General features: G+C 56.6%; 1 protein-coding gene across 10 annotated transcripts in view; it reads right to left on the bottom strand.

The window, feature by feature from the left end:
• MBNL1 (muscleblind like splicing regulator 1) overlaps positions 1 to 15016 on the bottom strand; it is a 109133-nt gene that overhangs the window by 33656 nt on the left and 60461 nt on the right. The window contains exon 1 of one of the 10 annotated variants that reach the window (XM_082486908.1): positions 2880 to 3175. The exons of the other annotated variants lie outside the window; for them this stretch is intronic. The gene's annotated coding sequence lies outside the window, so the exon portion shown is untranslated. Of the gene's footprint in view, positions 1 to 2879; positions 3176 to 15016 lie in introns of those variants that run through there. 10 annotated transcript variants of the gene reach the window in all.

The following is a 15016-nucleotide window of genomic DNA, read 5'->3' as shown; positions in this document are numbered from 1 at the left end:
CCCCCAGAGAGAAGAGAGGAGAGCGCAGCGACTGCTGCCCGTCTCCGCGGGAAGGCACAGTGGGACAGACGTCCGGCGATCGGCCATGCCGTCCTCCCCGGCGCGGGGCTGCAGACCTCGGGCTGTGGGATGCGGGAGGGCTGTGGGACGCGGGAGGGCTGTGGACGCGGGAGGGCTGTGGATGCGGGAGGGCTGCGGACGCGGGAGGGCTGTGGATGCGGAAGGGCTGTGGGATGCGGGAGGGCTGTGGGATGCGGGAGGGCTGTGGGATGCGGGAGGGCTGCGGATGCGGGAGGGCTGTGGGATGCGGGAGGGCTGTGGGATGCAGGAGGGCTGTGGGATGCGGGAGGGCTGTGGGATGCGGGAGGGCTGCGGGATGCGGGAGGGCTGCGGGATGCGGGAGGGCTGTGGGATGCGGGAGGGCTGCGGATGCGGGAGGGCTGTGGGATGCGGGAGGGCTGTGGGATGCGGGAGGGCTGTGGATGCGGGAGGGCTGTGGGATGCGGGAGGGCTGTGGGATGCGGGAGGGCTGTGGATGCGGGAGGGCTGCGGATGCGGGAGGGCTGTGGGATGCGGGAGGGCTGTGGGATGCGGGAGGGCTGTGGATGCGGGAGGGCTGTGGGATGCGGGAGGGCTGTGGGATGCGGGAGGGCTGTGGATGCGGGAGGGCTGCGGACGCGGGAGGGCTGTGGATGCGGAAGGGCTGTGGGATGCGGGAGGGCTGTGGGATGCGGGAGGGCTGTGGGATGCGGGAGGGCTGCGGATGCGGGAGGGCTGTGGGATGCGGGAGGGCTGTGGGATGCGGGAGGGCTGCGGATGCGGGAGGGCTGTGGGATGCGGGAGGGCTGTGGGATGCGGGAGGGCTGTGGGATGCGGGAGGGCTGTGGATGCGGGAGGGCTGCGGACGCGGGAGGGCTGTGGATGCGGAAGGGCTGTGGGATGCGGGAGGGCTGTGGGATGCGGGAGGGCTGTGGGATGCGGGAGGGCTGCGGATGCGGGAGGGCTGTGGGATGCGGGAGGGCTGTGGGATGCGGGAGGGCTGTGGATGCGGGAGGGCTGTGGGATGCGGGAGGGCTGTGGGATGCGGGAGGGCTGTGGGATGCGGGAGGGCTGTGGGATGCGGGAGGGCTGTGGGATGCGGGAGGGCTGCAGGATGCGGGAGGGCTGTGGGATGCGGGAGGGCTGCGGGATGCCCTCGGCAGGGCCAAGGCACAGAAGGGACCACTGAAGTCATTTCTCTCTAATAACACAGCTCCAAATGTTGGAGAGCAATCAAGACAGGGGCCAGAAAATGCACAAAAGCCAACAGCACATCATCTATCCTACAGATAAGACAGGGGAAAAAACCATGCGCGGCCTGAGAAAATATTTCTACAGGGGAACGGAGCTTCCTACTGCAGATAAAGATTAGGATACTTCAGATACAAACACTAACAGTTCAGAAGGAGAACAGACAAATTGCTGGTGCCAAGAGGAATGGGTGTTTATGGAGTGTGAATTTTATACGTGTATGTGCATATACAGCCATTCAGGGGCGCCTATGGGCATCTGCTGGTTGCTGCTCTCCCGTGGGGGCTCCCCGGGACGCCTGCAGCAGCGCAGGGCGCGAGCGTGCCCGTCCCTGTCCCCGGGGGGCGGAGGCAGCACCCCAGAGCCCGGCGCAGCGGCCAGACCCGCGCAGGGCCAGCGCAGCGCGGGGTGCACCCGCCGGAACCACGTGCGGCACGTCCTCCCCCCGGCTCGTCTGCTCGCTGGGGGGAACGCGCGCCTTCAGCCTGGGGGATGCTTCGGGACAAACTGACCCCCACTCCTCTCCTTTAACACCTTACTCACAAGGCAGGTCGGGAATTAAGCCATTTTGCACAAATAAACCAACCGCGTTTCAGCCCCCCTCACCCCCCCAAAGCATTTCAGGATGATACGAAAGGGCAGGTAAAAGGCAAACACTTTGGAACAGCTCTATTTATGTCAATTTTTCTCTCGATACTAAACCCCGTGTTAATTGTTGCCACCACTAAGTAACACGGGGCAAAACTGCACATTTACTCGCTGCCTGGAAGATGATATCTCACATTAGCACAGTGTAAAAATCAGACTTAATTACTGCTAAATGAGTAATATGAAACTACAACGTGTGTTGCTGGAATCAGAGAGGAGCAATTAACAAACCTGATTCCGAAATGCAGATTAAACTCAACATCCTTCTGTCAGCGGCGGGGTTTCGGCTGCCCCACACCTCTCCAGGCTCTCCGCGCACTTCACAGACCCAAAGGCGTTACGGCCAGAAGAAACCACACCAGTGACCCAAGGCAACGTCCTCGGGCTGCTGGGACACCAGGAGCCCCCCCCTCGGCTCCCCATCAAGGCCATCATTTCTGCGCCCTTTGCAGCTGATCCTGCAGGAAGACAATTCACTCTGAATCAAAAACTACAAAAACATACCACGTCCCCGGGTGAACTGTGTTGATGCGCAGTTATCATTAGGTACTATCACAAAGTTTACATCTTTCTTGTGTGTATGTTGCTTTGGAGTCTAGTCCAGCATTTAACTTCCAACCTTTTTGAATTTTCTCATCCTAGCAAGTTTTCCAAAAGAAACGCAGACTGCTCTGTTTGGGAAGTGGCTTTCCTGTCTTACTGATATTCCCTGGACTTCAGAAAGGGTCCAGAGAGTGCCCAGGAGACAGAAACCGCAGCCTGAAAACCACTGCCAAAAGTCTCGGTCAAGAAGACGTACTGCGTTCGCCTCCTTTACCCTGCGAGCAAGTAGCTCCTTAGTTACCTTTTCACTACATTGGGGTAACTTCAGTCAACAAAGTTTAAGGCGGATCTTCAACTCTCTGAACCTTTTCTGAACCCTTTGCTATTTTTGCACTCACCAACAAATGAAGACTGTAAGCGAGGGGATTCAGAGAAGCGGGCAGAGACCCGAAGTGCCGTACCAGCGCGCTGCCGGGGTTTTGCCGGAGTCCTGCTGGGCCCAAACTTACTCAGAATGCTCCCGAGGCTCCCGGGGCACGCTCCTCAGCAGCTGCGGGCGCCCCGAGCCGAGCGGGACAGGGCCGCCCCCGCTGAGCCAGCAGGGCATCGCGGGGTGCCCGCCGTCACACTGAGGGGGGTCCCCCCGGGACAGGGAGGTGAGCGGTGCCGCACTGCCGACAGCAGCGCGCCCGGTGACCAGCCCTCCTGCACGTCCTGCTCGCAAGCGGGCCCACGGAGCGAGGAAGAAGAGGACGGGGCGAGCTGGGCCCGGCCGCCGGGCGGCTGGGCCGCCTCCCAGCAGGAATGCCGGCGCGGAGGCCGCGCGGGCCGCGCTCACATGATGTTTTTCTCCAGCTATCGTATCAACAAGGCTCAGGCAGCGAGCCCAGGCTGGAGCGAACAGCCGGACTGTCAGTAAATCAGGGCAGCACCACGTCTGCGGTGTTTAAGCTGTCTAGCCTGGGCAAAAAGCGGGTGATGGGGACAGGGACAGGGAGGAGCAGGTGGCATTTACTCGCCAGGGACCTGTGTGGGTCCCCGGGAGGTGTCCGTCCCCCCCTCCCGCGGTGCCTGGCGTGGGTCCGGCATTAACATTCTGCGCCATTCCTCCTGCTAGCAGCCTCTCCAAGAGCCCTTCTCACCCCTGTGAGCGATGCCGCACCGCTGCAGCCCCCGCGTCCCCACCATGGGGACGGACACACGGCACCCCCACCCCAATTCCCTGGAGGTCCTCGGCCGCCGCTCACTCCCAGCCCGCTGCGGCGCCGGCAGGGCACTGGCAGACCTGCCTCGGGCTTCACCAGCGCCCGGCACAGGCTGTGCCAGCGCTGCCAGGCGGCATCGGCACCCGGCGCCGGGGCAGCCGCGTCTGCATCCCGGGCAAAGCCACGGCAGCCGGCTGAGGGGAAAAGCCAGGCCGGGAGCCGCGCAAGGCCGGCGCTGTGGAAGAGCGGGGCTGCCGTGCTGCGCGCGGAGCCGCCCCGAAGGGCCAGGGACACCGGCGTGCTACACGGGAACCGGCACACACGGCTCGTTCACCCTCACACAGCTCCCTAAGAAAGAAAAAATAACCCCCAAACCATACGGAGTGCTGAGTACCTTCAAAACCCAGTTATTGCTAATCTCGCTTTTTCACTATGAACTACATACCAAACCCTGAAATTTTGATGAAGGTTACTGCGTTTTTGTCAAAACTGCCAGTCAGATGACTGTGCTGGGGAGCTTTTAGTTGGAAATAGGAATTAATAAAAATGTTTCTTTAGGAAAATATTTACTTTGTATATTCATTTGTTAACAGAAAATGCCCGTTTCCTTGGCGTTTTCCCTAGCCAGGTGGAAATGAGCAGCACTGCCTGTCCGCGTGCGCCCTGCCATGGCTGCGCGCCGGACAGCCCGTGCCTTTGCAGCCGGGAAACCGCCGCGACGCGGAGGGGACGGAGCGAAGGGGGAACCTCCTGTGTTACCTTATTACCTCCCAGCACAGGGAAATGTGTTTTTCTTACTTTATTTTTCAAATTGTCTTATAGAGAATTCATTACTTACTGCAGCAGGCACATTTTAGATGTGCGGATTTTTGTTTAAATGATCAGTAAAGCTCCAGGAAGAAGTGTAACCTCGTTAGCCGACAGCAGCTACTATACACAGACAGACTTCTAAGTCTGATTTGCAGTATGGGGGCAACTACACGTTTCCTTCTGCTCTCATTCCAGAAGTAAATCTCTTAAACTCACGCTGGGTCCCAATTTTTGCCCCAGTTTTTAATATACAAATTCATTTCCTATTCTGTACATTTCACTTTCACTGCTCAAAAACGCTCTTAAGCGGAACATCCTGCTCTGGCGATGGGATGGGGATGGTCCGGCCGCAGCCCGGATGCGTGTGCCTGACGCCAGCGGTGTCCCGTCTCCTGCAACGCCTCAGCAAGGAGCAGCGTGGGGTTCATCAAGGTCTGGTCTGGTCATCGGGGTCAGGTCGGGAGTTTTTCTTCCCAGTGCCTTCAGGGGAGCCAGCACAGGGACCCCACAGGCCACCAGCAGCATCTCCCAGCCACGCAATTAGGTTTTACTCCCCAAAAAGTGGGAGCCATGTGGACATGTGTAAAACCAGGGAAGAGAAAACACGCAAGACCCTGACAAAAAAGGAACCATAGTCAAACCCGTCTTGGAAAAATAACCCCCAAAATTCTGCATTCTCAAAATACAGCGTAAGTATTTCTACAAGATTGGGATCATCTGACAAACGCGTTGGATTTGGATGTTACACCCCGATATTGCGAGCAGGAAACGAGGCCACTTCTGTGAGGTCACTCCCGTGTTCTTCTCTACACCACCATTTTTCTGTGAAGCGCAGCACGTCCTGTTTTTCAGATCCCACGCTACATGTTAGAAACACAACGGCAATTCTCGCTGTCCAAAAATAATTTCCTTCCAGAAGATACCCTGATCGCATGTTTAATAATGAAAAAGCATTCTTGGGCTTCACTCCTGCGATTGCAAGCTCCCCTACCCACTGCGGTTATGGCTTAGGTAATACGGGCACGAACAATTTGCACTTTTTCCTTGAGGGGATATTTAATGGAAATATCAGCAGAAGTCAATAACTAATTAACAAGTAGACAATTTGAGCTTATTGTGCTGCGGAGCCCTCTGTGCAAGAGTCCCGCCGCCCAGCAGAGGAGCGTGACCACCGGCAGCCCCAGGCGCAGTGTTGCGACCGCCCTGACGCTCACCCACGGCCACGGCGCAGCCCACAGCTTCGGCCAAACCCCTCCCTGCCCTGCAAACGCTCTTTCAAAGGCCAACGGGAGCCTTCCCGCACCCACTGGAGTAGCAAAGACCATGGCAGCAACCTCACTGCTGATGCCCGGTGGGTTTACGAGTCAACGGCATCCAAGGTGTTCTTGTCCACCTGGTACCCAAGGTGTTCTGGTCCACCCACGCAATCTGCAGAGATCTCGGGGTGGCGTCAGGTCCGGCTCCTGCCCCCGGGGCCCTGGTGTCTCCAGCACGCCACTGCTGCTTTCTGCCTCCGCTCCAGTAAGGTGTGTGAGAACCCCTCATCTCACGCACACTCAGGCCAAAGCACGGACACTTTCTGCAAGTATCTGAAAAGCAGGTCCCTGAGTAGTTTGAGTGGTTGCTATTAGGTCTTCAAAGCCGTTTTAAGAACTTCCAAACATCTACAGCTTCAGTACCCGCACAAACTTTAATCCAATTCAAATTCAAAATAAGTACTTTCCAACACCCCTCCTTAGAAACACCCTCTAACGTGTCACGCAAAGGAAGAACACCGAACTCATCACCCTGGTGGACCTGGCTCCAGCCTAAACCTTTCTTGGAAAGCACAGCCTGCTGATGCAATAAATAAGGCCTAATTAGCAAACTGCTCTCACAAGGTCATTACTCCCCCGGGCACAACCCATCAGGACCCCACGGTGCCTGCGCCAGGGACCTGCAGGGTCCCGGAGGAGCCCCGCGCCGCGGCACTGCCAAAGCCCAGACACCCCGGCCTCAGAAACCCTGCGAGCAGGCAACGGGGCATCTTCCACACCCCGTCCTCGCGGGGTGCAGGAAGGCAGGGAGGACCCAGACCACCCCGTGGTGGCTTGGCACCCGCGGTGCCATCACCCAGTGCGACACCCAACATGAACCCTCCTCTCCCAGAAGGAGCCCTGGGAAGCCCACCACATCTGCCGCCTCCAGCACCCCCGGAATTCCAGGCTGAGGTCCCCCAAAGCAGGGCTCTCCCTGCGTTCGGTTATTTCCACAGGGACGCTATTTGCAGCAATGCAATGTGTAACTGTTGTCAGCGTTCGCTCTAGCAGCCGGAGGGGTTCTGGACTGCGACGGGGCGCGCACAGCCACGGGGGACACCGCTCGGCACCGCACGGTTGCAACCAAACCCATGTAACAAGGGAGAGGTGACTTGGTGTTTGCATTTCTATGTGCAATGGTCCCGGTGATCAGACAGACCGATAGCGCCGGGATGCCCGCGTTTGGAGAGGGGTCAGCCTCTGCACCAGGGCCGATTTGGGACAGCGGGCAAACATCAGATTGGGCACAGCCAAAGCAGAAATACAGAATTTGGAATGGACAGAGACTAGAGATCACAGTTACTGCTGTCGTTTGGTAACCACCAGAGAGAGCACGCTGAGCCCAGCGATCCCGCCATTGTTGCTTAAGGTTGTCCCTCTACAACAATATAAAACCAGAACGACCCCGCAGAGCCAGCAAGCCCGTGTGTGCCACCGGCTCTGCCCGGCCCCGGGCCGGCACTGACTGCTCGCTTCAGCCAGGGCGAGCTCCTGACTCCGCACCGGGCTCGGGGAACGCTGACCGCCCTCCGCGCATCTGAAGGAAATACATCAGTATGGACAAGTTTCATAAATGCAGTTGGTCTGGGAAAGTCTTAAAACGAAGCTGCGCCAGCCTGCTGGGCCTGTTTATTTGTGCTATTTTTATACCACTGCGGTAGCACAACCCGAGTTACTGAGCACTCGCTACACTACTCTGCGCGTGTTTATACAAGAACTACTGCTCGCAGAAGCAACCGGGAAAGCTTCTTGTTTTCCATCTGTCCACCAACACCGTACCATTAAAATACCACCATAGAAGTCCAGGGGCAGAGGAGAACCGAGAGCACCACCGTGCTACTCGCTGCGTGCAGAGACGTTACTGGGATAAACCCTGGCTCTTGCCCCGAGCTCCCTGGAACAAGCCCCGAGCTCTCCCCCGAGGTCCCAGCCCGGCCCCGTTGCCGCAGGCAGAGCCCAACGAGGAGCACGGGGCCCCGCGCGGCACGGCGCGGACACCAACGGGCACCGGAGCTGGGGCGGCATGCTCGCCCCGACCGCCGGCTTCAGAGCCGAGACACTCACCTGCATCCCCGCAGCGCCGCCCCGCCGGGACCACAGCCGCCTCCCCTCGCCCCCCTCAGCTAACAACACCCAAACCAGGGACTGTCACCTACAAACAGTGTTAGAACACAGGAAGTTCCCTTCAAATACACGGAAACACTTCTTTACGGTTCAGGTGACAGAGCAGTGGCACAGGCTGCCCAGGGAGGGGGGGAGTCCCCTTCTCTGGAGGTTTTCAAGACCCGCCTGGATGCAGTCCTGAGTGATGTGCTCTGGGCAATCCTGCTTTGGCAGGGGAGTGGGGCTGGGTGATCTCTAGAGGTCCCTTCCATCTCTGAAAACTCCATGATTCCGTGATCCGTGAAGTACAGGACTGAGGCAGCAACAGATGATGCCCGTGGGGCGAGGGGGGGCTGTGCCCCTCTGCTGCGCTCTGCTCTGGGGAGACCCCCCCGCAGTGCTGCCTCCGGCTCGGGGGGTCCCCACAGCAGAAGGACCCGGAGCTGTTGGAGATGGCCCGAGGAGGCCCCGGAGATGCTGGGAGGGAAAACGCTAACTGCGGCCAAACTCTGCTCCAAACTCTGCTCTTACCTATTCCAGAATGAAACTGAAGTGAAAGAAAGAGCAGCCCGGTGGAGTTGCTCTGGGTTTTGGGCAAACATTTTTTCCTCAGGTGGTTTTGTGAAATTATGGTTAAATATGTGACCCTGCGTGCAGCATTGCTGTCATTGTCACTGCCGTTAAATCAATGAGACAACCTCCACGCCACAGGATGCAAAGGAACCGGCTTTTAAACATAAAAGCATCGCCCAGAAGCAGGCTGTAACCTCTGCTGACGGCCTTCGGCAGCTCCCACGGCCTTTAACCACCCGCAACCTTACGACGGACTCAGCACAGCATTTCTGTGCCATCAGAGTTACCAAGTCCTGCTTGTCATGATCGGACATAACAACCCTCCAACAACCGACCGGCTGCCTCCTAAAACCAAGAGAGAAAGCTTCTGTGGCCCGCAGACACTCCTGTGAGGGCCGCACATCCCACCTGCACCGCGTGAGCATTTCCCGCCCCACACTATTGAACAATTATTAATGACTTGACATAATTAAACCCATCCCGTTGGGGTATCCCGAACGTGCCACAGCGCGGAATGGCAGCAGCCGCAGCTGAGGATGCTCCTCTCGGCCGGGGGCTCTGCCGGCACCCGACCTCGGCGCCCCCGCGCCCGCTGGAGCCGGCAGCCACGCTGCGCAGCGCAGCTGCAACACATTACAGAATTTTCATCCAAAACAAACATGGAAACACCTCCCTCTTTTAGGGAGTATAAATTCCTTCCGACAGCGGAGAGCTCGGCGTGTTAAAACCCAAGCAGGAAGATGGCTGTTACGTAAAATCCGAATATTGCCTGTAAATGGTAAAACTATTTATACCGATGCTCATGTGTTTTACAGGAAAACATTTAACTACACGTAAGCTATGGTTTGCTTTTCAAAAATAAACTGTTTGCACTCGCCTTGTTGCAGTGACTGGCCTGCCAAGCATACGCAGGATTTTTTTTCATATTGAACGAAAAGAGTTACTGGACTTATTTTACCACCTTGAAGCACACGAACTGCGGTCCCCGTGAGCCAACGGCTACGCTCGGGGCTCCGAAGCCCGGCAGCGATGGAGGCGGCGCCGGCACTGCTGAGGCTCGGCACAACGCTGATGTCCGTCCCGTTTCCAGAGCCAGCCCAGCCCGCGCCGCAGGAGGAGTGCCTGCACCTCGGCGCCTCGCCACACCGCTGCAGAGCGCCAGCAGAAGGGCAAATGCTGAGACGGGATAATCAATGCTCTGTGCTCCAGTGAAAAAGACGAAAATCATTTGTGCATTTCTGGGTTTGTATGTGGTTGCCGTGCATAAAATGAAAATACACCACAGCACGGCAAAACCCAGCAGGCTCCTGCTTCTACGTACGAAACCCACACTCCCGGCACCATCGTGGTCGGGGTACGCTGTGAGCAAGCACGCCGCTGCAGCCGTGCGACAAACACATGGAGAACCGGGAGAGACAAACGCCCCCCCTTGAAACGCACATTTTCCCCTGGAGTAGAGCGAGCGGCGCGGTGATGTGCAGAGCGCCGGAGGACCGCAGGCGCAGAGGCCGGCAGTGACGGATGCGGCAGTCTCTCCCCTCGTTAGCAGCTCAAGCTGCCCTTCAGACCTCATCTCTTTCCCCAGTTATCTTTGATCTGCCCAACCACGCTTCTCTGCTCTGGAAAATCATCCCTAAACGTCCCGCTGAGCAACAGCCCAATTAATTCCCCCTCCCCGCCAGTCCCACCTCCTGCTTCCAGCGGCCCCGGAGGTGAGCGCGCGGCCACCAGCCCCAGCTTTATAATACTGGCCTCAAAATAATTAAAAAGCTTGTAAGTGAGGTAGAATCCAACCCACAAACCAAGCACGGAGCTGCAGTGGTCGAGGTGAAGCCCTCCCACAGCCGCGGGGTGCGAGCGCTCAGGTCCGACGGCAGCCTGGGGACGGCACGGTGCTGAGCCGGTACAGCCACGCAGACACCGGCAGGCACGGCACAGTCCCTGCTCGCAGAGGGAAAGCGGCGGAAAACATGATAAGGGGTTGATTAAACAGCAGCGGACAAGAATAAATATTGACAACAACTGCTGAATTTCTAACAAACAAAGGGTTTCACACGCAGGCACCAGTCACAGCTGAACGTGCCCGTTATAAAACACCGAAGCTGAGGAGCACGGCACTGAGCGCACGGCCACAGCACCAAGCGACACCAGGAGAGGGGCCGCATCCACAACACGCACGCCGAGACAAGCTTGAGGTCGCAGGCAGCCGGCATCCCCGGCCCGGTGCGGCCCCGCGGCACTGCTGCTACCAGCCAGGGGCAAAGGATGTCCCACTGCCCCCACCTCACCCCGGCAACTTATCAGCCAAAATAACTGACATTAGTAAACTATGAATTTCATATTGCTTAAGTCAATCACAAGTGGAAAAAAGAAACAACTACAGGGAACCTGCAGAAGGTGCCACTCACACGCCTGCTCCCCCTCCTAATACCCTGCAGCATTTTTCATTCGCTAATATTCCTACAAACTCCGATTTCTTTTTACACCTGTTATGTATCCAGTTAGACTACATTTCACCATTTAATAATAATAACAACAATAAACAACAGGATAACGACTTCCTTAGCATTTACATAAATCAACCTCTTCAAGACAGGGAGGCAGCACAGCCCACACATTCCCCCTCGTGTCCCTGCCCCGCGCGAGCGCTCCAGGAGGTGTCGCGGGCACTGGTGGGAGGGAGGACAGTGTCACTGCTGGAATTCAGGCAGGCAGGGGCAGAAAAGGAAGCAATAAAATATCTGTACCTCCTCTCTCCATTTCATGACACTCTTACAAAGCTGTGCCTGACCCACTCACTGCCTGTTGATTTTTGGGAAGCTGCCACCAGCCCCACGGGCAGTGTGGGGGGCCGGGGGGGGGACAACACATCTTGCAGCACCGAAGATGAAACAGTGCGAGCAGCACCCAGCAGCAACAGCCCCACACTGCCCCACGTCGCTGAGCACAGACTTCTGTCAGCACTGACATTAATGAAGTTCTCACGGAGAACACATTTCTAACGAATAGCAACAATAAAATAAAAAGATAAAACTCATCAGGATAACTTTCCGGAGCCTTCAGTTCAGCCTGAGCACGTCTCCCCTTAAGGCTTTCTGCCGGACTGCAGCAGCATCCAAGTGTTAGCCAAGGACAGCAGGAAGCATTTTTAACAACAACAACAAAAAAGCCCTGGGTTTTACTACGTAGCTGAAATACGCATTTATTCAGCCCTTAAATATGGGTCTTGGGGAGCAGATTTGTAGTGGGGAGCACGACAACGTCACGGGAGCAGAGGGAGCTGGTAGCCGACAGTGCCAGTGGTCAGGACACGGTGCCGAGGGCACGCACGCCACCCCGTCGGCACCAACACCTTTCCTTGCTCATGTTCTGACCAACCTCCTCTGCAAAGCCCCAGCCCAGCCAGTTCACAGTGTCAGCAAGACTCACCATAACTTTGCTTTTACTGGTCTTTACCTTCCTCCACTTGACGGCAGGCTTCGGTGCGCAAGTCCCCGCAGAGCAGAGTGTCCCCGGCACCCGGGGCCACCCCAGCCCCTGCCCGCCCGGCTCTGGACACTGCCTCCGCAAACCCCCTGCAAGCACACACCCCCAGTTCACTTCTGACTATAAACTTCTTTATTAAACGTATTAAAGGTCCTGTAGTAGAAAGCAAGGGAATCATTTCTGCTTTTAAAGCATGCTAAACGTGTAACAGATCCATTGAGTACATGTGGTTAGGTCCTGTTTCCAGGAATACCAGTCAAAGCTCGGCCATGCTCTGGAAAAGAGTTTAAGTTTGGTTCGGAGCTGTTTCAAGCTTGGTTTAAGGCTGCGTTTTCTCTAAGAACCTAACCCGGGGCTGTCCTGCCTCCTGCCACATCCCCACCGTCCTCCCGGGGCAGGCGCCTGGTGCTGCAGGAGCCTCCGGCCCCTCTTGGCATGAGGTGCCTTCCTCGGGGCTGAGGAGGAGGAGGAGGGAGCCGGGGAGCGTGCCGGGGCGGGCGAAGCCCAACAGGCTGCCTGCAAGCGTGCTCCTTCCAGCTTCACACTCCATCACGGCCGCTGGTGCATCGCTGCGTCTCTGGTCAGCCCAACTGCAACGCGCATGCTGTGCTGCAGCTATTGCCGTGCGTTACTCTGATTTATTCAGCTACATAAGTCATCAGGGGCTGAGCAGATTTCCAAATATGCTTCACTGATTTATTTCTATATCGTATATCTCTTTCTAAAGTTTTATGGCTATTATTGCAGAAAGGAGGGGGAAAAAACGAAGCCTTTTTCAGCTATTCCTGCTCACTTTGGGAGTTCTTTGCCAAAATCTGCACTACCAGAACAGGTACAAAACAAGTATTTCCCAACTCAGCCCCACAGAGACAGGACCTGACAGGAGCCGGCGGCCACCACTGCAGCAGTGCCAGCGCTGCCATGGGGCCAGGACGTGCCCGGGTGCCCTGAGAGCAGCAGCCCCCGTGTTCCCGCTCGGGCTGTGCCGCGCTGCTTCCCTGTGCCGCGCTGCTTCCCTGTGCCGCGCTGCTTCCCTGTGCCGCGCTGCTTCCCTGTGCCGCGCTGCTTCCCCGTGCCGCGCTGCTTCCCTGCCCCGACGGCACCGGCCACCCCGGCCTCCTGCAGGCACCTCCTGGGCCTTTACAAAAGGAGAAATCTGACTCATTTGAATTTGCTAAGAAGCTTTGTCTAACTTTTTTGGCATGATGTGATCTTGGATAGAATAATTAAATTGATTTGGCTACAAGTTTTATATTTTTTAATTATCTTTGTGCATCTTTTCATATCCAGTGTAGCCATAAAACACACTGAAGTGACCACTTAATGACATCTTTGTATGTGTACCTTGTAGATAAAAGTCTCAAACCCTGCAATTTATCACTTTGGCTTCTCGTGCTAATCGCACTCGTAAAGGAAGGATGGCAGAGGAGCAGTCTTATTGCTGCGAAATTCAACAGGCTTAAAAAAAAAGAAAGAAAAAAGAAAAGTGTAAGCAGACTCCCAGCATGAACCCAGAAGGAAAGAAAACAGTACAGCGGCAAAACTGGCCCCGCACACGGGTCGGGGCAATCCCCGGCACAGCTCCAGGCTGGGTGGGGAAGGGCTGGAGAGCCGCCCTGAGGAGAGGGACTCGGGGCTGTCGGTGGGTGAGAAGCTCCCCAGGAGCCGGCGGTGTGCGCTGGAGCCCCGCGAGCCCCCGGCACCCCGGGCTGCATCCCCCCAGCGTGGCCAGCAGGGCGAGGGGGGGCTGTGCCCCTCTGCTGCGCTCTGCTCCGGGGAGACCCCACCAGAAATATTTGTATATCCACGTGTGTCTCTATATACACATTATATGGATCAATTTATCAATATTTATATTTACGGCCCCGCCACACAAACCGTGCAGACGGAGGCTGAGTGTCCCCGGGGCTCCCCCAGGTAACCCCCCGCTGCCCCCAGCCCGTGCCGCACCGCGGGACACGAGGGAGCTGCCCCTCCCCAGGCCCGCACAGAAACCCAAACGCCCCCGCGAGCCCGGCGTCCCCCGGAGCCGCAGGTGGGCAACGCCGTGCCCCACAGCACAAAGCATTCTAGCAGGGACTGCCCGCTCTGACCTCCCGACGCCACAGAACCCTGTTAGAGCAATCGCTACGAATCCCTGTGATCCTTACTCAAGCATGTGGTAACTAACATTTTAAGAGTAAAACGGATGCCTTTATGTCAAGATCAAGTAAAACACAGGCACGATTTAATCTATTTAGCGTTACAGCTTCATGTGGTGCCAACCAGCAAGTGGCTGCGAACAAAGCAGCGCCGTACAAAGCCCCGCCACCTGCAGGTGCCGAGGACTGCTTTCATCAACATTTCTGTTCACAGCGCATAATCTCCCCGTAAATGACTCCGTCTGAAAATCATCTTTTTTTTTGCCGTGCAGCCTCTGCTCTTAGGACCTCAGTAGTTCCCAGTAAATGACTGAAATGAGCAGTCAGCTCAAGATCCATCGGCTTCCACTGTAACTGTTTAAGGCACGTACTGCAGCATAATTAATATATAATAATCTTTACACGCTTCCGATTTGTTTTGGTGTGGTATGACAGCAAACAGGCAAGTTGTCAAACACCGCATCCAAACGGGGGGAACAGCTGCCGAAACGGGCCTGTGTTATTTATGGCCAATTTAAAAAGGGAATACCACGAGAAGGATGACACCACCTATGTGATCATATACTTTTTACATAGTTGATGTATTTTAAAATTGTTTAAAAACCTGCCCTGGCTGCCGGCAGGCGTGTTCCCACCGCCCCAGCTCCGTCGAGTAAAGGGCAAGGGAGGCTGCAAGGTCCTGGGAAGGCTCCCCGCTCACCCAGCAGTAAGGCCCCTTCCAACCCAAACCGTTCCGTGACCCTCTGACTCTATGAAATCACTGACTTATAAAGAGGAAGCGCACTTTTCCCTCATTAAAGCTCCGACGAGGCTGTGTGGCAGTGACACACCATCGCGTTGCAACTACGGTGTCTGAGACGTGAGCAACGTCAAACAGATTACAGCTGCTTCTGTATAAACGGGAGGGATTTGATCGCCA

This window comes from Vanellus vanellus (genome assembly GCF_965231255.1).
Source record: "Vanellus vanellus genome assembly, chromosome: 8".
NCBI lineage: Eukaryota > Metazoa > Chordata > Aves > Charadriiformes > Charadriidae > Vanellus > Vanellus vanellus.
This window is presented reverse-complemented; position numbering and strand designations above follow the sequence as displayed.